The sequence below is a fragment of the Crinia signifera genome, chromosome 2 (assembly GCF_055691185.1).
Source record: "Crinia signifera chromosome 2, ASM5569118v1, whole genome shotgun sequence".
In the NCBI taxonomy this organism is placed as follows: Eukaryota; Metazoa; Chordata; class Amphibia; order Anura; family Myobatrachidae; genus Crinia; species Crinia signifera.
Window position 1 is genome coordinate 300,063,645 of NC_139218.1, and position 24,896 is coordinate 300,088,540.

The 24,896-nt window shown below is 40.4% G+C and overlaps 1 protein-coding gene across 4 annotated transcripts in view; it reads left to right on the plus strand.

Annotated features, from left to right (window-relative positions):
* The window catches only part of PCDH9 (protocadherin 9), a 1,856,774-nt gene that overhangs the window by 1,105,244 nt on the left and 726,634 nt on the right, over positions 1-24,896 (plus strand). The window lies entirely within an intron of this gene.

Sequence of the window (24,896 nt, forward strand, 5' to 3'; positions counted from 1 at the left end):
GTGTGGCATCCATTTTCCAGAAAGTCAAACCTGCACATACACTCTATGGCCCTTATTCAGAGATGATCGCAGTACAAATTTGTTCTCAAAATGGGCAAAACTATGTGCACTGCAGGTGGGGCAGATGTAACATGTATATAGTTAGATTTGTGTGAGTTATTTTGTTTCTTTGCAGGGTAAATACTGGCTGCTTTATTTTTACACTGCAAATTAGATTGCAGTTTCAACACACCCCACCCAAATTTAACTCTCTCTGCACATGTTACATCTGTCCCACCTGCAGTGCACATGGTTTTGCCCATTTTGAGAGGCATAAGGCATGGTTGTGAAGTGAGGGATATTTTTCTCTGGAAAGATATATCTTATTAAGTCCATTAAAGAAACATGATCAAATTGTTCTTTCAGTTGAATGTCATATTGGAGCTCTATGCATTTTTATTTAAAAATTGGTAGGTAATATATTTGTCAACTGAAAATGGAGTTGTAAACTCAAAAGAGGGTTGACTGGAGTAAGAGAGGATCCTTGGTAAAAAGGTGGACTATAGGCATGGAGGGAAGTGACAGGAGACTACCAGAAGTGGCTTACCTGGGAAATAGGATGCTGGAATTAGGGCTGTCTACCTTTAAGGATCCTGGAAATATGGCTGCCTGGTATGATAAGGAACAAGTTAGTAACAGTAATGGGGTATAAGGAACCACAAGATTTCAGAGAAGAGAGTGGGTCCACTTACCATCCTAGTGAGACAGAGGAGAAATCGGTCCTGAGTTTTAATGGTGTTTCTAAAGGTGCCCATACACTAGTAAGATTTATCTTCAGATCTGGCTGGTTGGAACAAAAACATGGTTATGGATGAGTGACAGTTTGGCAGTTTTCCAGCATTTCCAAGCAAATGGTCAACTGTCATTTGCTCTCATCCATAACCATGTCTTTGTTCCAACCAGCCAGATCTGAAGATAAATCTGCGTGTGTATGGCCACCTTAAGTGCTGTGTGATGAGTCAGGAGAGAGGCCCTGTGATGTGCGTTTGGCGTGTCTAAGCAACGCACAGTGAGGAGAGAGGTCCTGCAATGAATGCCACTTAGCTTATCACTGTGACCACCCAAGTAGCGTACATACACTGGCAGCACAGTGATGAAGAGGACAGCATGGGGGCATACCGGGATGGAGGTATGGGCAACACCAAGATGCCCATGGCGCCCACACTACAGTACACCACTGGTAAACCACTGCACAGTGTTAAGCAGCATGTCTGGTTAGGCCACATCCATAGGTGTCCTGAGCCGCGGGTTGGACAATCCTGCTTTAGACATTGAAGACTGAGGATGTTTTTCTACATATACATGTGGGTGGTGATACTTTACCAGGTGCAGTTTTTGCACAATAATGATAATTCTTCTCTGATAAAATTGGTCATGTTGGCTAAGCTCGACATATTATAGTTGTGTTAACCGTGGGCTGTAAGATACTATCACCACAGAGTATTTAAAGATGCATTACATGTAAAATTATAGCAAGTTGCTTGACTTTTTCTTCCACTTCTTATATAAACATTTTTGCCTGAAAGGCTTCATGTATCATGCTTTTGGTAATCTCAGGCAAAATAATTAGCACTCTTTGACATCAAATGTGGCAAAGGTCAAGGCAAATTGCTTATCTGACAAGCCTCATGACTTTCTTATTTATTTAAGCGTTAAAAATCTGGAATATGTACATGCATGCTCTATAATTTAAATAATCATTATCCTGGAGACACAAATTAAGTACAACTGTACTGTGACAAAAATATACAACTAAAGAAGAAATATATTGGTCAATCAGATAACATAGTGTTTCCTGTAGCTGCATAAATGTACTCTAGTTAGCTTACTGTTCTGTATATTATTTTGTGTAGCGTAAGAGTACACTGTGAAATCATAGGCGTAACAATGAATTCATTTCAATTAATAAAAACTAATATTCTGCAATTAGATTTGATAAAAATCCTAAACTGCATATATTCCATTATTAGATTTTGTTTTGTTCAAATGGCTTTTTTATTTATTTATATTTACTTTTTTTTTTTTTTTGAACTGTAAAAGTAACTTGGTAACCTGCACTTTTTATCCTCACATGCCTGATGTGATGGATCAGGGGCATACAAATTAAATTTCTACAGTATGTGCAGCTCTCCATATTACAACATCGTGGTCCCCATTTCCCTACTATATATCGCTTTCTCCCTTATTGCTAATCCCCACCTCAACCTACCATTTTTTTTTAATTTCACAGAAACCTGTTGTAGTCCCTTCATAATACAATCAAGGGATACTTATTATTTGTGGGTACCCCCACCCACCTGAAAACAGGTGTTTTAGGTGGATATTCTGTAAATATATATATATATGTCTAGTGTCCGTGCGGTTCCGAAACACTGCCATCTGTTGGCAGCGAGAAACCACATCTACTAGCTTTTGAAACATTTGCTTTGAGCGGGCTTACTAATTATTTGATAAATAGATCTCATACGTGCATTTGACTTTTACAGGAGTAGAACCAAAGACTGTATAGGAGTCATGTACTGTTAAAGTATTTGATAGACGGACAGGTGGACTTTCCCATAGATATTACAGTAAAGGTCCTATAGTCTATACTGTGTCTTAAATGTACCTACTGTCTACTGTGTTACTGTAGGCTGTTCTATATTGTAAACCGCTTTCCATATGATTGTTTTACATTAGATTATTATAAGGCTAGCCATAAAATTCCTTGAATCTGAGACACCTACAGTATAATTTACCCAAGTTCTTTGGCTGGTAACATACAGGTAAAGCATTTTAGAATTTAGACAGACACATACTGCAATCTGTATAAATCATAGCTGTCCCCAATTACAGGAATATTATGGCAAGCCTAATTATCATGGTACACACAGTGCATCATGGCACAATGCCACAAGTTAGTGAGATGCTATTTTTAAACTCTACAAAATATAAGCTCCTTATTCCATCGCTCATACAGCCAATTATTAAATCCCTTTTCACAATCTACTTCATATATGTAACCTGAGTATGCTCGCTCAGTTTCATGTGAGATGAATATTGCAATACTTTTTCAAATCATCATGCTCTCTTATACCATAGATTGCTTCTAACTGTAAAATAATATGAGCAGATCGTCTCTGTTAAATCTGCTGCTAGTACCGTCTGCTCTGCCCTTAGACGATTACATCTACGAAGCTCTCAGCTGGTAACGCTGACTTTTTATCAGTAGAGCACCAGGTTCTTCTGAGATCACATCTGTTCATGTGGGATACACAAAATGGCTTTCATGCTTAACTTGATATATGTTTACTCAAACTATTTTATAGAGGGGTTCTTCCTTGCCAAGGACAAAATTCAACTTCTGAACTAATAAACCCTTAAGAGACTGAGTCCATACTGATTATTTTATAATTTCCTGTGTTTCTTTTCTCATTCCTTTGTAATCTCAGTAACAGTTTTAACACCTTGTCAGGCATTCAGGAACTTCCATCTGTGCAGCCAAGTGCATTTGTGAAACAAACCCATCTGTACAGCTGATTAAAATTTGGATAGAGGCCATGTTTCGTATTTGTCGTAAAAGCAACAGAATGCTTGTACTGGTTGTTTTTGGAAGGTCTGAAAATAGAAGTGAATGCACAAGGTTAATGGAGTAAGTAGCTTTTTGTGTATTCATTAGGATTTAATAATAGTTCAAAATAAAATCAAAAGAAATTAAGTGTGACTATTGTACATAATTAGGGAAACTGTAAGTCCGTGTTTGTGTTTGTAAGTATTTTATGCAGGCAAGTCTACAGTAGGATGCCATTGCAAATGAATTTAAATAGGGATAGCGATTATACTGTACTACTTCTAGAGTAATGGTTACAACTCAGCTTTTGCTAATTGAAAAAAGAAACATAAAGAAATAGGAAAGACACTTTCTACTCCATAAATAATATTGCCATGGAATCAGTACCATTACGGCTAGGGATGTATTTCACTATTTGTTTGCGCTGTGACTATAAATAGTTTCTAAGCGATGAAAGAAATTACTTACGGTGAACCATGGAAAATTAGAAACAAATGTTTCATTTTAGCCATTTAATATTTATTGCACTTTGACTAGTTACCAGCCCATCAAAATGAAAGAACAAATGTCAGCGCCGGTGGCTGTGTGTCCCTGAACAGCGCTACAATTGAATTGCTCAGTGGGATATCATCTAATGGGCACAGTCAGGCAAAATACTTAAATTAACCCCATAGGTGTGGAGCAGTGTTAACCTTTTACTATATAGCATGCCGTATTATATAGTATGCCGTATGTACAACACTTCTGAAACAATGTGACGCCATATAAAGTCCATCAGACTGCACTGGCTTCACTGTGACTGGCAGTTACTTCATATTGGATGTTTTTGCTGCCAGTCACCCCCAGGACAGGCAGTCCCATTGAGAAGTGTTTCCTCCTCCGGGACTACATCCGGGCTGCCATAAGCAGAAAACTGGCATCCTATCGGTGACATGCGGTGAGATGAAGCATGTGACATATTATTGTATACACCAGAGTTATGACCATACAGTATAAAGTATTTGAAAATACAATGAATAAGTTAGAAAAATCTTCTTTGCAGTATTGTAATCATTTTTATATCAAAACTCTGAAATAAAATGTCTCTGTCAGGTGAGGCAGTGCCTCCCCTGCCTACCTTTTCTGCATATCTTATATGAAATCTCAGCAAACTTCCAGCAGTATACACTACTGCACCTATGTATAATTCAACACATGTACCCTTGGGCTCATATACAGTATTATGCTTATATCTAGCCAGGGACTCCTGAGCCATTTAACTCATTGCATATCCCTGCTTCCTATAGGATGCCACTCCCTGCCTCATCACACAGCCCTAGACAACATCTATGTGATGCAGCCATTGCGGACTGTAGAAACCAGGCGTTTGCACATGTAAAGTTCTGTCACCATTACTGCATATGAACTGTACCCGGTGACAAGGCAGCAGGTACCTGCAGCACAGGCAATGGCTGCCACCCTCCTACTCTCGGGTTGGAGTCTTTGCTGGTAACAACTTAAATACAGTAAAGGCACAACTAAATTTAAACAATTGTAGGCTTTTTTGTACTGTGTGTATTATGCTACAGTATAACCTGAACTATAACCTGCTGCGTTATGTTCACACAAACCATTACATTTCTAGCACACAAGCAATCTAAGGGGTACTTGTTTCCTAGCACGGCCACACCGATTTGTATCGGGGTGATCGTGTCGGAAAAATCGCGTCAGTCGCATCGCATGCGACCAAATCGCATGCGATGCGACCGACGCGATCGACCCGATTTTTACATTGAAACAAATGTGAATTGGGCCCCTGGGACCCTATTTTACATTGGATTCAATGTAAAGTATTACCCAGACCCCCAATTTTACCCCCTCAACGGCACCCCACGATTGACGCCAACCCGAAGCGTGGCAAACGCAGCGAGCCCGCGACGGGGCCATATACAATGTGAAATGGGTCATATTGGCCCATTTCACATTGTTTCCTATGTAAAATGGACTTAATCAAGTCCATCTCATCTTGTGCCATTATAATGGCACAAGACCGACGCGATGCTCCCGATTTCAAAGTTAAACATATTTTAACATTGAAGCCTATGGCAAAATCGCGTCCACCGCGTCAGTCGCGTCGGGGGCCATGTTAATGCACGCGACCGATGCGATGCCCCCGATTTTGCCTTTGCCGGCAAAATGGACCTGATTTCAAAGGAAATCTGGTCCATCACGTCCATCGTGTACCTTAAATTTAAGGTACACGATGGACAAGATTGTGGCCGTGCTAGGAAACAAGTACCATCTAAGGTGCTCAATCACTTTTCCCTAATAGATCTCATAACTCATTGACTCAGGAATCCAATAAGCATCAGACTTTGCAATTGCATTTAATTTCTGAACATTGTTACAAAATCTCATGCAGCCATTTCGTTTGGGACTAAGGTGATAGGGCTGGAACATTCACCGTTTGACTCTTATATTATGCTCATTTCTAGCATCATTCAAACTCCCCTACTGACCTCTTCTCTGTAAAACCATATCCAATTGTGCAAATGTAGATGCTTGATCACACAAAATGGCATTTGTGCGTTGGATTGAAACATTTATGGTTTATAAAGGAACAACATCACACTAATGGATAACCTGACATTCACACAAACTGCGCTAACATTTCGCACCAGTCCAGGACTGATAATGCCTGTTCAGAAGCTCTGAAAGATAATAGTAAGTTTACAAATACTGTATTTATTCATGTTATTGTAATTTACCTTTTTACTGCAAAGGCCCCTCTCTGTATAACTGCAGGTGGCATCAAGCAGGAACATTGTTAAAAAAAAGTAAGTAAGAGATTGCACTTAATACAATTGTAAGGTAGCTTATGGCATCAAGGGATATATACTAATAATAATATTGTTTAGAGGGGTCCCTTCCTACACCTGCAAAAAGGAAATGTGTTCTTGCTGGTTAGGAGTGTAACTTAATGGGTAGGGGCATGGTCGGATCCAAGGAGGGGTGGCAGGGGCAGTCATCTAGGGGCCCCCCCACATTAGGGGCCCCTGCACTCTCCCCCTGAAAGCATGATTCAGTTCTGTCTCGAATTTCCCAACTACACCGCTGCTGCCAGCTCTGCCCGCCATCGTATTACTGAAGTCACTGTTTGCCTCTTGTGGGATTTCTGTGTCATCCAGGAGCTGAGAGTGAGGCGGCACCATTTCACTCAGTCTCGGCTCCTTCATCAGCGAACGGTGCTGGTAGTGTGTGATTGGCTGGCAGCGGGCAAGCTGTATGGCACCAGACCGTCCTACCGTTCTCCACTTTGGTGCAGACAGCAACTGCTGCATTCATATGCATGGAGTCTCAATCTAGTACCTATCTACTAATTTTTTTTGTTACAATAAACTTCTGTTATTATTACTATTAATAACTATATACTATATAGTCTACAAACAATCATAGCACTTTGTTTGCCAAGCACGGTGCTGTTTTTGTATTCTATATAGTATATAATATATTCTTTATATTATCAAGATATTTGAAACATTAGGGCACATTTTGTAAAGTGTGATTTGCATTTTGGTTTTCTAAAAAATACTATATCTTCTCTCTTACGTAAATGAACACAATCACAATGTTGATTGACAAATTATACTTTATTATTATTATTATTATTATTATTATTATTATTATTATCACTTTTATTATCATTATTATTGATAGGAGCCCTCACAAGTTTGCTGTCCTGGACTCCCACAGACCTTAATACGGCACTATGTAGCAGGCATGGCCTTGTGGCACAAACCCCCTGTTTTCATCACTGCAGTGTCCAGAGAAGCTGGGCTGCCCCTGAGGACCAGCCAGTCTGCAATGCTGGCTCCTTCACTGTGACAGGAACCACAGATAATGTTATAATGCAGCACATGACTGTTCAGCAGCACCATTGGCTGCAGCACTGATCACATAGTGCTGTTGTGTGTGTGTGTGTGTGTGTGTGTGTGTGTGTGTGTGTGTGGGTGTGTGTGGGGGGGGTACTTATCACATATGAACATATGTATTATGACTCATGCAATACTTTTGCTGATTTGTTATCCCAGGGATATGAGTGCTGCATCCAAGACCAAGCATAAGGCTTAACTTTTCTTGTAAACCCACCCCCTAAATCCTATTGGCTAGTTTCACAAAAATCAGGGAGCTTACTTAGAAGATGTGTGGTGCATTTTGCTGAATTCCATATGTTCCATGGTTACAGATACACACATTGCTGCCAATCCCCAAAATAACCATCCAGCACATATGTAGTATTACATGCAATATAACATGTAAGTTTATATGTGTTATGTGACCCTACTCCTTGCACTTTGTGGTTGGCACTGTGGGCCTTATTCTAGTTCACTCTTTCTGACAAAACCCTTCTTAGATGGACAAAACCATGTGCACTGCAGGGGGCACATGGAAAATGTGCAGAGAGAATTAGATTTGTGTGAGTTATTTTGTTTCTGTGCAGGGTAAATACTGGCTGCTTTTTTTTTACACTGCAATATAGATCTCACCCAAATATAATTCTCTCTGCACAAGTAACATCTGCCCCACCTGCAATGCACATGGTTTTGTCCATCTAAAAGGATTTTGTCAGAAAGAGTGAACTAGAATAAGGCCCTGTATCCTAGGGACATCAGCTGCCACTGGGTTTTAGTAGTAGTGGAGAAAAGTGAAACAATATTAGGTATATCCACCAAACCCAGCGACGGATGCAGATGGTTATAAAGGACGAAGTAATCTGAAAAATTAATTATGGAGCGTTAGACATTCATTTATCTCTCTAGTTTAGTATATATATATATATATATATATATATATATATATATATATGTATATGTATATGTATATATATATATATATATATATATATATAGAGAGAGAGAGAGAGAGAGAGAGAGAGATAGACTTTTGCGGGGATGGACACAGCATTTCAGACACTTTTGTAATCCAAAATACAAACTTTATTGAGAAAGGCAACGTTTCAATACTTGCGTAAATACTGACGAAAATACGCAAGTATTGAAACGTTGACTTTCTCAATAAAATTTCTATTTTGGATTACAAAAGTTTCCGGAGTGCTGCGTCCATCCCCACAAGAGTCTACATACCCCTTGATGAAGGCACCCGACCAACAAAGGACTTAGGGAAGCTGTGCCCGGCCAACTTGCAAATATATATATATATATATATGTACAGTATGCGTCGGCTTGGAAACAGACAGCGGCACTCAAGTGCACTTGTACACCTTGATAAAGGGGTATCCACTCCCCAAAATGTTGGGACACCTATAAAAGCACTTTAAATTTGTCTGTGGAGTGCCGCTGTCTGTTTACAAGCCGACACATATACTATTGTGCCAGGAGGCACCCGAAGCAGCTGATCCCTGTATAGGGTGTGCCAGGCTGAACTTGCATATATATATATATATATATATATATATATATATATATATATATATATATATATATATAGCCCTTAAATCTAGTTCTAAAATAAATGTTTTGGTTAACATTATATCAAGGTGAACAAATTAATTATAATAACCTATAAAAAAGGGGGGCAAGAGAATTAAAGTCCTGTTCTTGAAGATATATGTAGTCTCCCCCAAAGAAAATAGCAATATGTTTTATGATCTCCTCACCACCATCTCCTCAGGCTGTACAACAGTATATACTATGATCTTGTTTTCTTTCCCATTCATGTTATAACCACAATTCTGGGAGACTAAGAAAATACTAGGACAAAATTCCCTGTCTATAAACAACAGTACATCCCCCTGGAGCTGTCATTGAACAGTACTAACATCCCAGGCTGCATATTCCTAGTCTTCAAGAATTTCAGATACTTCTAGTGCAAGTCATCAACAACACTAAACTAACAACGATACTATAAAGAATGGAGTGAATAGCAATAATGCAAGGGGAACTAAAAATAATTAAGAGAGAGATCACTACAAACATAAAAGGCAACAAATGTATAATAATGTCAAGAAAAAATAATTAATAACTGAGGCAGAGAGAATTAAGATATTTAAAATGTATATATGTATATATAAAGCATCCACCCGAAGGAAAGTTAAATGAGGATTTATTTGTATTCCTTTGGGGATACAAAATCACTAAAACTCTTTATAGGCCTGCTGAACTTGAGTTCTGGCAAAAATAGGTAAGAGTCCTTGAACTCTTGGGATTAGCCTAGAGGCAATTTTCAATAAAATATTGAGACACCACCCAATAGAAAAAAAAATATTGAGACACCACCCAATGGAAAAAAAAATATTGAGACACCACACAATGGAAAAAAAAATATTGAGACACCACCAATTGAAAAAAAAATATTGAGACACCACCCAATGGAAAATATGTCATATTGCCTGGATATCAATTACGTTTTTGCTGACTGGTATGTTGAAGATGTATCCATTTATTTTAATGTTGGAGCTTTTTATCACTTTATATGGTCCCATATATTTTAGTTGGATTTCAGAGCACATACACAGGATCACCCTTGAAAGTAATGAGATTGAAATAAACAGTATAATAGGTACTTATGTAATATCTGGGCTCCCGTTTTTCTTATGAGACAGCGTCCCCTCGCGGGGCTCGCTGCGCTCGCCACGCTTCGGGCACGGTGGCTCGCTGCGCTCGCCACACTATATAAAATCAACTCCATGCGTAGTTGGATAGTAGGGGTATGAAAAAATGGGGTGCATTTAACATGGGAGCCCAGATAATACATAAGTACCGTATAATATAGTAGTGTTTTTTTTTTTTTAATATCACTTTAAAACTCTGAATATTTTAAATTTAGACACTTTGTTGTTCGGTTAAAAAAAAGTTTTTCAAAAAAAGCAGATTCAGTGGCGTTAGATAATGATGGAGAAATAACCACCAATTATTAGGCATAGGATGAAATTATAGGAATTGTAACCTTTTAAAGGTATCAATATTTTTTAACCTGTGAACCTTAAGCACTGTTTACCTTTTACATGTCTACCTTTTATGCATCGACCTATTGAACCTGGTTACCTTTTGCATGGCAAGCATTTCATCAACCTATTAAATATCTATCTTTCTACTGTAGTTTTTGATTGAAGCAGGCACTCACCATAGACCATAGGTAGTAGTTGAGACAAGGTTTATTTAATAAATGTGGTCGACGTTTCAGTCCTCAAAGGGACCTTTGTCAAGACAAGAACATGTCACATCAAGGACCAGGAACACCAGGCAGTGTGTTCCTGGTCCTTGATGTGACATGTTCTTGTCTTGACAAAGGTCCCTGTGAGCACCGAAACGTTGACCACATTTAAGAAATAAACCTTGTCTCAACTACTACCTAGGGTCTATGGTGAGTTAATGCTTCAATCAAAAACTGCTATATTTGGGACATTGTTTCCTTTAGAGCGGAGCACCACAAAGTTGTCCGCAAAGAAATGGGTGGAGTGCGGTTCCTCTGTTCTACTATCTTTCTACTGTAGATTTATAAACTGGATACCCACTTTAATATTAGATTCTGACCCAGCTTAGTTAGTGCACATGTGCAAACACAGTGGAGACTGCTGGGCCTAATCCAAAAATCTCTCTCTTCTTAGAAATTTGCAGAAATGTAGCCTATAGTGGAATAGTTCCAAATACCACAAATCGGTACTTGTGTACTAGCACGGCGCCCATCGCATCGCAGACCATATCGCATGCGATTGTATGGCATTGTATATGGCATACAATGCGATGGGATGCGATTATAAATTGTATAAGCACCCTAATGGGTGCTTACAATGCTTAAATGCACCCCCACGCCACCCCCCAAGCATAAACGCGAACCCAAAGCGTGGCGAGCGCAGCAAGCCTGCGAGGGGCGGCGGTATGCATCCTACTACCTTTTTATACCCCCACTATCCACGTCGCAGTGGAGTTGATTTTATAAAGTGTGGCGAGCGCAGCGAGCCACCGAGCCCGAAGCGTGGCGAGCGCAGCGAGATCCGCGTCCCCTCGCGGGCTTCACAGGTATCCGCGTCCCCTCGCGGGGCTCGCCACGCTTCGGACTCGGTGGCTCGCTGCACTCGCCACACTTTATAAAATCAACTCCACGCCGCCGTGGATAGTGGGGGTATGAAAAGGTCGTAGGATGCGTACCGCCACCCCTCGCAGGCTCGCTACGCTCGCCACGCTTCGGGTTCACGTTTATACTTGGGGGGTGACGTGGGGGTGCATTTAAGCATTGTAAGCACCCATTAGGGTGCTTAAAAGCACCCATTAGGGTGCTTATACAATTTAATATCGTATATGGGTCAAAATCGCATCGCATGCCATCGGGTGTATGGCATGCGATGCGATAAAAAACTCGGGCGACTGATTATCGTGGGCGCCGTGCTAGTACACAAGTACCCACAAATCTAATACAGGTTGAGTATCCCTTATCCAAAATTCTCGGGACCAGAAGAATTTTGGAAAACTGATTATTCAGTCATTTGGAATATTTTTATATTTTAATGAAGTATCTTGCATTTATTTTGTATAAACACATCAAACACATGAAATCATGTCCCCGGTAGTGCCATTTACATGTTAATTACCCAGTAGTGCCAGAAAAGTTTTAAGAAAAAAATAAAAAATAAAAGTCCATTATGGAGACCATGGTTTTTGGAATAATTTAGATAACGGATATTTGGATAAAGAATACTCAACCTGTACCATAGTGGTAAATTGGCACAAAACTAAATAATATACGGGTCTACAAAAACGGTAATTTTTACAAAAATTGACAGCAACTACTCGTTCAATAACTAGGCCCTATCAGTACAGGAGAATGTCTTCCATAAATGTCATCAAGTGTCACAAATGACTCTCAATGTGGTTATCAGTTACCATGTTGCACACATTCATATGTGCTATATCCTACAGCAACCATCAGTAATAAACGTGAATTAACCTAGCACAATATATATATATAAAGATATCTAATATTTTACTGGTTGCCTTGAAATATGACTGATTTGTCCTTCCATGCTTTGTGAGTACATAAACCCACAGGGGTAAATTTACTAAGATGGGAGTTCTATTGAAAATGGGATGTTACCTATAGCAACGAATCAGGTTCGACTTGTAATTTGTTTAGCACCTTCTAGAAGATAATAGACAGAATCTGATTGGTTGGTATTGGCAACATCCCATCTTCATTACAAATTAGTAAATGTACCCCACAGATTCTATGCAAACTCGTAGTCAGCCTGTATTCATCATATACATATAATGTACATATTCATGCAACTACACATTTACCTACTGAACATAAATAGAATATTATGTAAAATCAGTATCTAAAGGGATTCATAAATAAAGATTTTCTGAAAAAGTTTAGAGCATCTAATGTATCACAAAATAAATAAATAAAAAATCCATAAAATTAAATAGTTTGTTCATTGCTGTCCAAAATAATAATAATAAAAAAAACTCAGCTCATTGTCAGAGCCCCGGGCTTTGCTTTGGATCCAATCCATTGCATATTGCTGCAAATACACTTTGAAATTTGAAAAAAAAAGTTTTTACCTCAGGCTGTCTCAATTCATGCACAAGTGCCAGATACCAAATGACTCTTTAGATTCTCTGGCCATTAACATTTTATTTCACAGCTTCTAAACTTATGGTATGCATTGCCTGTGTGGTACTTAACTTACAACCAGGTGGTAAATGACAAGCGCGTCCCTTCTCATCTCATGCAAGCCGTGTCTGAGGACGACACATTAACATTTTGTGTTCATTGCTATCTCTGACTGAAGCTTACAGCAGTGACTGCAAATGTCCAGGCTGTATTACATTTTAGATATATATACAGTATATATACCATTGATAGTACTGAAAGAGCAGCCAGGGGGCACTAAAGATACAGTTTAGCCATGCTTGCCATTTATTTTATACATGCTGCCATTCACCACCTCAGTGTATTCTTTATACGTTATAGCTATTAAGATTGCAAAGGTCATAGTAGCATTTTGAGAAGCAATGTGAAAAGATATTGGCAGTCATTTAAGATACAAGATCTTTTCGAGGTGGACCTATTTCATTTTCTATTGCTTCTTTTTTGCTATTATACACCAGATTTTGAGTAGAACTAAAATCTGAGGCATAAGCTAGAAAATATTTAAATGCACCCATACACCAGACACAGGGCCAGATGCACTAAGCTTCAAAAAGTGATAAAATGGACAGTGACAAACAGCCAGCCAATCAGCTCTTACCTGCCATGTCACAGACTGTATTTGAAAAATATCAGGCAGGAGCTGATTGGCTGGCTGTTTATCACTCTCCATTTTATCTTTTTTTTTTTTTTTAAGCTTATTGCATCTGGCCCCCAGTGTGCCAATCATAATCACTATAGCAGGGGTATAAATTCTTTCAGCACTGGGGAAATTTTAGGGGAGAGGGGGGAGAATACATTTTATTTAGGTGTTAATATACAAAAAGGTAGACAAAACAACACAACCTGATCATAGGTTTCCATATACTGTATAAAGATTTAAAGATGATGGGACTGTATGCAGTCTGTGCCTGCATAACACAAAGCCAAAAGCATGCCACAAGAGGTGAGTACTCCAGTCGCGTAAGGGAAGGGCCACCATGGGGAGCAGAATACCATTCAGGAAGGGCAATGTGGCAATTTGGGGAACTTGAAAAGGGGCCATTGTTTTGGTGAGGGGCACGATACACAGCCATTTTACTTACTTAGCCCTGAGCCCCCTCAAGCCTCTATCCAGCCTTGGATCTGAATCTCTGTATGAAACCACTATTAGTGGCACAACCATGACAAATTAACAAGTATTAAATAAAACACATATTTATTTAGCTGGACTGCGTGTGTTCGGAGCTCTGTGAGCAAGTTAACAACACCCCCCCCCCCCCCCGCCATTCAATCCCATGTGCAGAACTGGGAATGGATGTGAAAGGGTACACATTCATTTACTAGCGTCCACACAGGGGAGAAATCCTTTGATGGTTACTTACCATCTAAGGATTTCTACAATGGGCCCACCCAGCAGAACCCATGAGTGCGTTCACCATTTTTATGGGCATGCCCATGAAACGCTGGGCGTCCACCCCAGAATGCCCCCAACCTGTCACTCAGGCTGAAGGCGCTCGCAGCCGGGCCTGCACGTACATGCGCATTGGCCCATCATTGATAGAGGGACCGAATTCAGACTGCTGCCTGCAGGTCTGAATCGTCCCCTTAGACACATGAGTAATGGAAAAACCATTGCGCCATTGCTTCCAACAATGACAGTGCTTCCTACTGAGAATCAGCTCACAGCTGTGATAATCTGTCATCTTTCATGCATACTGTAACTAAAATCACTAAAACGATTGTAAAGTACAGTGACATCATTATACAACGAAAAGAAAATCTTTAACCGTTCTGCACACAGATCATATTGTTGTACCAGAAAGCCTAGTTGTAATCTGTGCTATTGAACAATAAGACATTCCCTAGAACATGACAGCAACCATAATAATAACAAATCTTTAATTAGAGCATGTGGACAGAATGGGTAATTAAACAGGATTTTAATGTCAGAGATGTCATTCCGAATAGAAGTGTCCAACTTCCGTATAAAAATAGCAAATCCTTGTACAATGAGCATAATAGAATGAAAAGGACGTATCCAGGGAGCCAAGGGCCAAGTTGCTCACATGCCCTCTCTGATGCTCACTAAATAAATATGCACAGATTAAATGCTCGGAGGAGAGAGGAAATTGTAATTATACACAATAGACTCGATGTCCAGTGCCTGTTGAGCTTACTTCCATTGTATATGATTCACTTTGTAGTGTTCCTGATACCAATAACAAGACGTCATTCAGTGTATTGTAAATTACCTCGAGGGACATAGTTTATAGCTCTAGGGCTATGCAGAGCCCAGATGTTGGCACCTGGCTTTAACTTGATAAATGCACATGCTTGTATTACCTATAAAACAAATAGCTTGGAAACATTAAACAAAATTGCTTCTCCTGTTTTTGGAGTGTCAGCTTTAGTCTATCAATCTATATCTCCTTAGTACATTCTATTAAGCATATTTGAAAATTTGCTGATAACATTCTTCAAGGGGAAATCTAATGTTTGTATAGCAACAAAACAAAGCCGCATCGCCCTTTCCCTTTGTAATTTCATAAATCATCTCTTTGGGACAGTTTTATCTTGTCACACACACACTGAATAGTCTTTGAGTAGTATATAAGCAACCAAAAGTGTTTGTCAGTTCACTTAACAGTACAGCTACCCACTCCTCGAACAATGGGTTGCATCTAATTAAACAGATCCCTATTCCCTCTTTCTGTGTCTTAGATAATTGAGTTTCAGAAATGTTATTAAAGTTTCATCAGGGAAAAAATGTTAAAGAATTATGGCATATCTTCCAAATTAAAGCATAACAAAACAGTACAAAATTCATCAAGTGCAAAAGAAAATAAGGGAATTAATTTCCTGCAGACAACTACATAATAACCTACATTATTTCTATAATATACCATATACATAATGTTTGTTAGGACCGCATTGTCTGTAAACAATGCCTTTGAATCTAAAGAGTATCTAAAGTGTTATACCATATACAGTAATACTAGCCATGGGTGAACTAATGTAGTCAGTTCTAAAATTTGACCCAATTTTTAGCTATATATGAATGAATTCCAGATTCATCTATTTCCTGGTGAATCAGCGCAATCAATACATAGAACATCCTTGTCTGCAGTGCTTCTTCTACACTGTGACAGGAGCTGGGTGCAGCGCATAATGTCAAAGTACAATACCTGACTCCTGTTACTAAAAGGGAGCCAATAGTTTTGTGACATCTCTCGGCAGGTGTGGCCAAGGCCCCCTTTGTGATGCCGCTGGTGGAGAAGCGCTCCACGGATGGGGACGCGCAAGTGTCTCACACGCACACACGTCCCTGTCAACATGGCCACAAAAGAGCGCTTTCCCTGCCCGTCTCCGCTTCAGGGAGATGGGCAGGGTTAGGGTGGGTGCGGGGAGCGACTGGGAGGCAGCAGAAGGCTTAGATGGAACGGGCACGTCAGCGTCTGGTGTGCGTGCACCCCCTTCTATCTGATGCCGTGACCTGGTGTTTGGTGATTGAATCGCCAGGACCCGCAACAATGACAGGCACTCCATCTGTATATTTATCAAAGAGAGAACATTTTCTTCAGAGAAAAATATCTATTTTCTCCAGAGTTATCTACTCATACTATTTAAAGTATTCTAAAGTTCTCACCGAGAAATCAGTTTTCACAGAATTCACCATAATGTCCACAGGCTAGTTCTGTCCCTATTCTGTGCTATGGTGCCAGTTTCTCTATATGCTACATCAAGCAACAAGCGAGCAAGTAATTATCTCTGGATATAAAAAATATGATGACGTTATGCATGATTCTGGTCACAGAGATCAATCATTAAGCTGGCTGATCCCCTCTGTCTGGTTGATTGCTCACCCCTTCTCTCATAGAACATATTATTTACCTTTTCATCCAGTACAATACAATTTTTTTGGCCTGTATTGGTGAAATAGGGCTCTGTATTGGCTTTCTGGGTCTTAACTTTCTATTTAAAGTATAGTAATGGGAACGTGGCCATGCCACCTTTACCTGTGGACTCATGCCTTTCTGAGTTTGTACCAATTTTTGCCATTCAGATGTTGGAGGGTATGATCAAAGTTACTGCAATATTGCCAGGGCTGCCATAATTGCATAGCTTTTTGTATATAGGTTTTAAAATATTTATATATATTTTTTTTATTTTACTGTGCAGAAACAGTTATGCACATTAGGGAAAGCATTTGCAAGATTTATTTTTGTATTTTCTTTTTTTATATGACAAAATGTGGCCTACAGTATCTACAGGTAACATGCTGAAATATACAGTAAGGCCACAGAATGTAACACTGGGTTGAAAAAACACTATTTATTTATTAACAGTTTCTTTTTCAGCACAACATATTCCATTGCGTTGTAAAATAGGAGACAGTGCTAAAACAAAATGGGTATTTACAGACAGTAAAAAAAGACCCTGTATTTTCTATGCTGTATGGTTCCTGAGAGATAATAAGGCATATACAGCATGCTGGTATTCAAGATACAACATTGTAATTATTGCCTCACAGGTCCCGGGTTCGATTCCCATCATGGCCCTAACTGTGCGGAGTTTGTATATTTCCCCCGGAACTTGCGTGGGTTTTTTACGGGTACTTCTGTTTCCTATCACAATCCAAAAATATACTGGTAGGCTAATTGACTTCAAACAAATGAACCATAGAATGTCTGTGTGTGCGTATACATGTTTTAGGGAATATACAGTAGATTGTAAGCTCCAGTGGGGCATAAGTGGATCTAATGGCATCCATGAACAACTGTCAGATTCCGAAATTCTGTTTCAGGACCAGGGACCCAACCGCTTGGGCGGTGGATGCCATGACGGTTCCGTGGCATTTTCACCTGGTCTACATTTTTCTTCTATTCCCAATGATACCGCGGGTATTGAGAAGAGTGAAGTCTCAACAAGTTCAGGCCATTCTGATTGCACTAGACTGGCCCAGGAGGTTGTGGTATTCGGACTATGGGGGTTATTCTGGTTCACTCTTTCTGGCAAATTCCTTCTTAGATGGACAAAACCATGTGCACTGCAGGGGGGCAGATGTAAAATATGCAGAGAGAATTAGATTTGGGTGAGTTATTTTGTTTCTGTGCAGGGTAAATACTGGCTGCTTTATTTTTTACACTGCAATATAGATCTCACTTTGAAGTAAAACCCCACCCAAATCTAATTCTCTGCACAAGTAACATCTGCCCCACCTGCAGTGCACATGGTTTTGTCCATTTGAGAAGGAATTTGCCAGAAGGAGTGAACCAGAATTACCGCCATTGTGAGGTTATCAGTGGAATCTTGGCCTCTTCCTCTTCATCAGGACCTCCTAAGACAAGGGCCGTTTCTGCATCTGGACCTAGCTTGGCTCAGCTTGACGGCCTGGCTTATGAGACCACCTTACTAAAAAAGCAGGGTCTCTCTGATGCAGTTGTCCAGACTATGCTTAGAGCTTGTAAGCCAGTCACGGCTTCTACTTATCACCGAGTCTGGAAAATATACATCAGGTGGTGTGAGCGTCAAAAGGTACACACCTCCAGGTTCAAGGTGTCTAGATTATTGGAGTTCTTGCAGGACGGTTTTTCATCTGGACTGGGGTTACAGTTTCTGAAAGTACAGCTTTCTGCTCTATCCATCTTCTTCCATAAGAAGATAGCCTTTTTACCTGAAGTCCAAACCTTCTTACAGGGTGTTACCAGGTTAAAACCACCATACAGGCAGCCGGTGGCGCTTTGGAATTTATCGTTGGTTCTGTCGGTGTTACAAAATCCTCCTTTTGAACCATTAAGGTCGGCTGACCTCAAGTATGTTTCTTGGAAACTGACATTTTTGTTAGCCATTGCTTCGGCTAGACGTGTTTCGGAGTTAGGAGCGTTGTCCTGCAAATCTCCACATTTAATTTTTCATGAAGATAGGGCTGTGCTTCGAACAGTGCCTAAGTTTTTACTAAAAGTGGTTTCTTCTTTTCATTTAAACCAGGAGATTGTGCTCCCAGTGTTTTCCCCTCCAGAAGGGGCAAAAAAATGGGACAAATTAAGAAAATTGGACGTAGTTCGCGCCTTGCGAATTTATGTTGAAAGGATAAAGGACATCCGCAAAACAGATCTGTTGTTGGTTCTGTATGATGTGCATAAGAGAGGTTGGCCTGCTTCTAAGCAGACCATTGCCAGGTGGCTAAGGTCAGTAATTGCCTTTGCCTACACTAAGGTGGGTAGACCTGTTCAGTCTCAAATTAATGCACATAGCACCAGGTCAGTTGCTTCCTCATGGGCGGTGCGTCATGGAGCTACAGCGCAGCAGTTGTGCAGGGCTGCCACTTGGTCCTCTGTTCACACCTTTACCAAATTTTACAGGTTTCATGAGTTTGCATCGGAGGACGCTTCATTTGGACGGGCAGTGATGAGAACTAGCAGTCTGAGTGTACCCTCCCATAGTACCAGCTCATGAACGTCCCAAGGTTAGCTGTGTCACTGGACTGGATGAAAGAGAAAAGGGGATTTTTGTAAGAACTTACCATTCAAACCCCTTTCTCTGAGTCCAGTCCGGTGACACAGCGATCCCTCCCCTACACTCAGTACTGTGAGTCATGTTATGGTTATATGATTGTTCATATAAGATGTCGGGCATTGTACTGAGTTGTGTATCCTAGTGTGCTTTTTAAGTTGAACTGAAGCATGATGGGATGTGGAAGGGTAGGGGTCTGCATCCAGTGGAAGGCTTTCAGCAATAGTTGCCTGGCTCCTACGGACCCTCCTACATCCCAAGGTTAGTTGTGTCACCGGACTGGACTCAGAGAAAGGGGTTTGAACGGTAAGTTCTTACAAAAATCCCCTTTTCAGTTTTTACACACCCCACCCAAATTTAACTCTCTTTGCACATGTTACATCTGCCCCGTCTGCAGTGTACAAGGTTTTGCCCATTTTGAGAACACATTTGTACTGCGATCAGATCTGAATAAGGGCCTATGTGTATGCGCAGTCACCAAAAATCGGTCCATCGTGCAAACGCGCGTGGGACTGATTCAATCAGAATCACTCCTATAGTCCCTCTAACTGTTTACTTTGCAATATAAATACAATACACATGTGTGCTAAGCGACCTGTGCAGAGTGGTCCCATGTGTCTTTCCCTGCGGGTGATGGTGACACATGGGACCATGCATCACCATTGTCCGGGGCTATACAGTACACATGGCGGGATCAGTGCTACATTTCTGAGCGATCTAGTCAAATCACTTAGAAATGGGGTGAAAATTGCCTGTCTATTCCCCTTTAATTTAAAAATGTAACTATTATTTTATTAATTATTTGATACATTTTTTTATCACTAACAATAACTATTTTTTTTAATAATTCATATCCATTCTGAGAATGCTATTTATGTGAAAGATGGTCCATATACAGTATGCCTGTTGTCACATAAAACTGTCTTTGATATAACTTAATGTGGACAGTCTTATATTTTGTTAAACCCAGGATACATAACCTTACAGTATATTAGCCTGTGTAATGCTAGCAGTGAGATATGTGGGATTATGTATAATGTACTCTACACACCTGTATATACAAAGACAATAAAAGTTTGCTTAGTTTCATACATTACTTTTATACCTAATCTTCCTAATATCACAAAGGTCATTTATGATTCTTCTTTTTGACATGTTTTATCTTGTTAAAGCTGATAAGCCTCATCTTGCACCTTTTATTCTGTATGTTGTCTGTTCATAAGACTTTTAAAGGTACTAAAGTTTATTTTGTTTTACTTAGAGGAGAATACAAGGCAATGTCTGTTGTGAAGCAAATACACAATTGGATATTGCATTGATCTCTAGATTTCTTAAAGTAAATAAATATCTATATAAAAGCTATAGTGATGCAATGTGCTGGTAATGTCATGTTAACAAATATTCTAAATATTTATAATTTATATATTATCAATGGAAAATTGCATAATTGTAACATAATACAAATGTGAAAAAGATCAAGGGTGAGGTGATAGTGTTCAGTCTTGGTGCCATCCCCGTTTCTGTTGTATGCAAAGATTAGGCTCTGCTACTGTCCTCTTGTACAAATCTCCAGTAAAATGATGATGGCATCATTTTTCCAGTGACTTCTAAGGTGCACAGTAGAGTGGTTAGTATAGATTGTGCATGCTGTGTGGTGCGGGCCCCTTTGAATCCATGGGTCCAAGTGTACTACTCAACCTGCACCCATTATAAATATGCCCAAATGCAGTATGCAATGTAACAGAGCTATAATCACAGGGTAAATATCCATGTAAATGCTGTTGCAAATGTAAATGTATGACAATTGGAGAAGAGGTATCTATCCCCTAAAGAACGTTATGTGCAAGATGATAATGCACCAGCCAATCAGCTCCAATATGTAAATTGACAGATAGGAGCTGATTGGCTGAAGCATTATCACCTTGCACATAACTATCTTTATGGGGATAGATACCACTTCTCCAAGCATTATACATTTACCCCTACTGTAAGTCAGCATGAGAAATTGTGGGCTTCTTAAGTATAGACTGGCTGTACTCAAAGGCGTAACGACCATAGGTGCAAGGGGTGCAGTTGCTATGGGGCCCAGAGCTGAAGGGGGCCCATCTTTACTGTCTAAGTATATGTTTTACATACATTTATCACCACCAGTTGCTAAATAGGGGGCCCTTACAAAATTTTGCTATGGGGCCCACGATTATCTAGGTACGCCTTTGGCTGTACTGCCATGCCCTGGTATGATCGCCAGGCTTCCCCTGTTGAAGCTGTGCAGCCACAGTAAAATAATTATAGAACTTGTTACGATATGTCAACGGAATACATATGAAATCCCGGCAGTCGGAATCCCAGCGTTCAAAATCCCGATGCCGGAAACCCGACCGCTGAAATCCCAACAAGGGGGGGACATGGATCGCCCCCCCTTGCGGGCTCGCTGCACTCGCCACGCAGTGGGCCCGGTGCCTCGCTATGCTCGGCACACTCATTTATTCTCCCTCTATGGGTGTCGTGGACACCCACGGAGGGAGAAAGTGTTGGGATTTCGGTGGTCGGGATTTTGAGCGCCGGGATTTCGACCGCCGGGATTTCGACCGCCGGGATTTCAACTGCATCCCTATGTCAACATTTTCTGTACTTGTTGCATGTATGTGCTATTAGTGAGGCTAAGAAAATATAGTAGTGTTTCCCCAACCCTGGCCTAAAATTTCACTTACAGTTTAGGTTTTAGGGATGTCCGTACTTAAGAACTAATGATTAAATAAAAAATAAGTGAGGTACAGTACAGTACTCACCTGTGCTCAAGTATGGCTGTGCTCAAAATCTAATGTGCCTGCAGGACCATTGTTGGGAACCTCTGAGATATGGTAATGCATTCACCATTTTCTAACAAAGCATTTTCTGAGAAGAGCAATAGTATAGTAGCCATAGCAAGGTGCATATGTGTAGTACACTTGGATGGGGGAACAAATTAAGAAGAGACAGAATATAGATAGATTATCTTTTGTACTAGAGAGGATGGAAAGTTGAAGAAGACTTTTAATTAGACATAGCAAAGTCCCCAACAAACAAGATATCTTCATTTGCTCATGTCAGTGGAAGGTTTTAATTGCACTCACATAACAATTTCTCCTCCCTGGAGTCATCCTGTTATGAAAAGAGATAAAATGATTATGTTCAGTTGACTATTCAAAGCTTTATTTCAGGACAGTCCATATACTGTATGAAAAGCAAAATGCATATGTTAAAAGAATGTAGGAGAGCACACAGGTACACTACACATGGTTTTTATGGGAAGGAAATAAAGAATTACAAATAATACATAGATCTCCAGGGACTCTTTTGCCCAAGCTACAAAGTTTCAATGTGTTTTTAAGACATCCTCATTTATTGAAGAAACTATTTTATTCCATATTAGGGACAAAGATAATAAAAAAAAAAAAATTGAAGTGAGTAAAATGAACACCCAAAAATATACACATAGTACATATTAATATGTGCATATCTCTCATTTCCTTTAGAATGAGGTGTAAGTAAGAGATTAAAGTTCTTAAAACTTATAAATTGAATTCCATCTTTTGAATATTATACTATTTGTAAAGGGCATTTTAGGCATGATGCACCTTTTGGCTGGATACACACCTGAATTACTTGAAATTGTACAGCCAATTTCCCTTGTGCCCAGAATAGAATAGAATAGAATCAACTTTATTGGCCATGTGTGCTTGCGCACACTAGGAATTTTTTGTGGATTACAGTGCAGCATCAAGCAGGGATGAAAAGGGGTGGAGGGAGACATTACATATATTACATAAAGACATTACAAGCATTTAATTTCTAGCTACGACTATGGTGGTCAGGTCGCCAAGTAGGGACACGTTGTTTGGCTGTTGATATTGGGATTGCATTCGCTTTGATTGTTCAGGTGATGGACGGCTAACGGAAAGAAGCTTCTTGCGGATCTGGATGTTTTGACGGGGATGGACCTGAACCGTCTTCTGGATGGTAGGATGTCGTACAGGTTGTGACCAGGATGCAGCTTGTCGTTTGCGATCTTCTCAGCACGTTTCCTTACCCTGGATGAGAACAGATCCCTTATCGGGGGGAGGTCGGTCCCTATGATCCTTTCCGCAGTCTTCACTACCCTCTGCAGTTTTTGTTTGTTGTTCTCGCTTGCGCCACCGTACCAGATTGTGATCGAGGAACATAAGACAGACTCCACGATGGCGGTGTAGAATACGCACAGCAGCTCCTGTGGGATGTTGAATTTCCTGAGTTGCCTCAGGAAGAACAGGCTCTGTTAAGCCTTTTTGATGTTTGTGGTTATGTTTAATCCCCATCTTAGGTCACTGGACATGGTTGTCCCTAGGAATTTGAAGGAATCAACCCGCGACACCACTGCGTTGGCTATTGTTAGCGGGGCTAGTGCATTTGGTTTTTTCCTGTAGTCGACCAGAATCTCAACTGTTTTGGTGGGGTTTAGATGGAGGTTGTTGCTGCTGCACCACTGTGTCAGCTTCTCCACTGCATGCCTGTACGCGGTCTCGTCACCATCCTTGATTAGGCCGATGATAGTGGTGTCATCTGCGAATTTGATGATTTTCACTGACTGCTCAGCTGAGGTGCAGTCATTCGTGTAGAGAGAGAAGAGCAGAGGGGAGAGGACGCATCCTTGGGGGGCTCCAGTACTGATTGTTCATGTGCTGGACGAGAAGGCGCCGGCTTTGACGACCTGTTCCCTTGCTGTTAGAAAGTCCACTATCCATGAACATGTTGATCCTGGGACTCCTAAGGAGAGGAGTTTTGGCTGCAGGATGCCGGGAACGATAGTATTAAATGCTGAGCTGAAGTCCACGAATAGGACTCTTGCATAGGTGCCTTGGTGGTCGAGGTGTTGTAAAATATGGTGCAGCCCGAGGTTGACCGCATCCTCTACACTTCTGTTCGCCAGGTAGGCAAACTGCATGGGGTCAAGGTGAGAGTTTGTCACTTCTCTCAGGTGCTTCAGTACTAGTCTTTCAAATGCTTTCATGGCCACTGAGGTTAGTGCAATTGGCCTGAAGTCATTTAGGTCCTTCGTAGGTGTTTACTTAGGGACCGGAATGATGATAGAGCGTTTGAAGCAGGCAGGAACCTTGCACAAGTCCAGGGAGGAGTTGAATATTGTTGT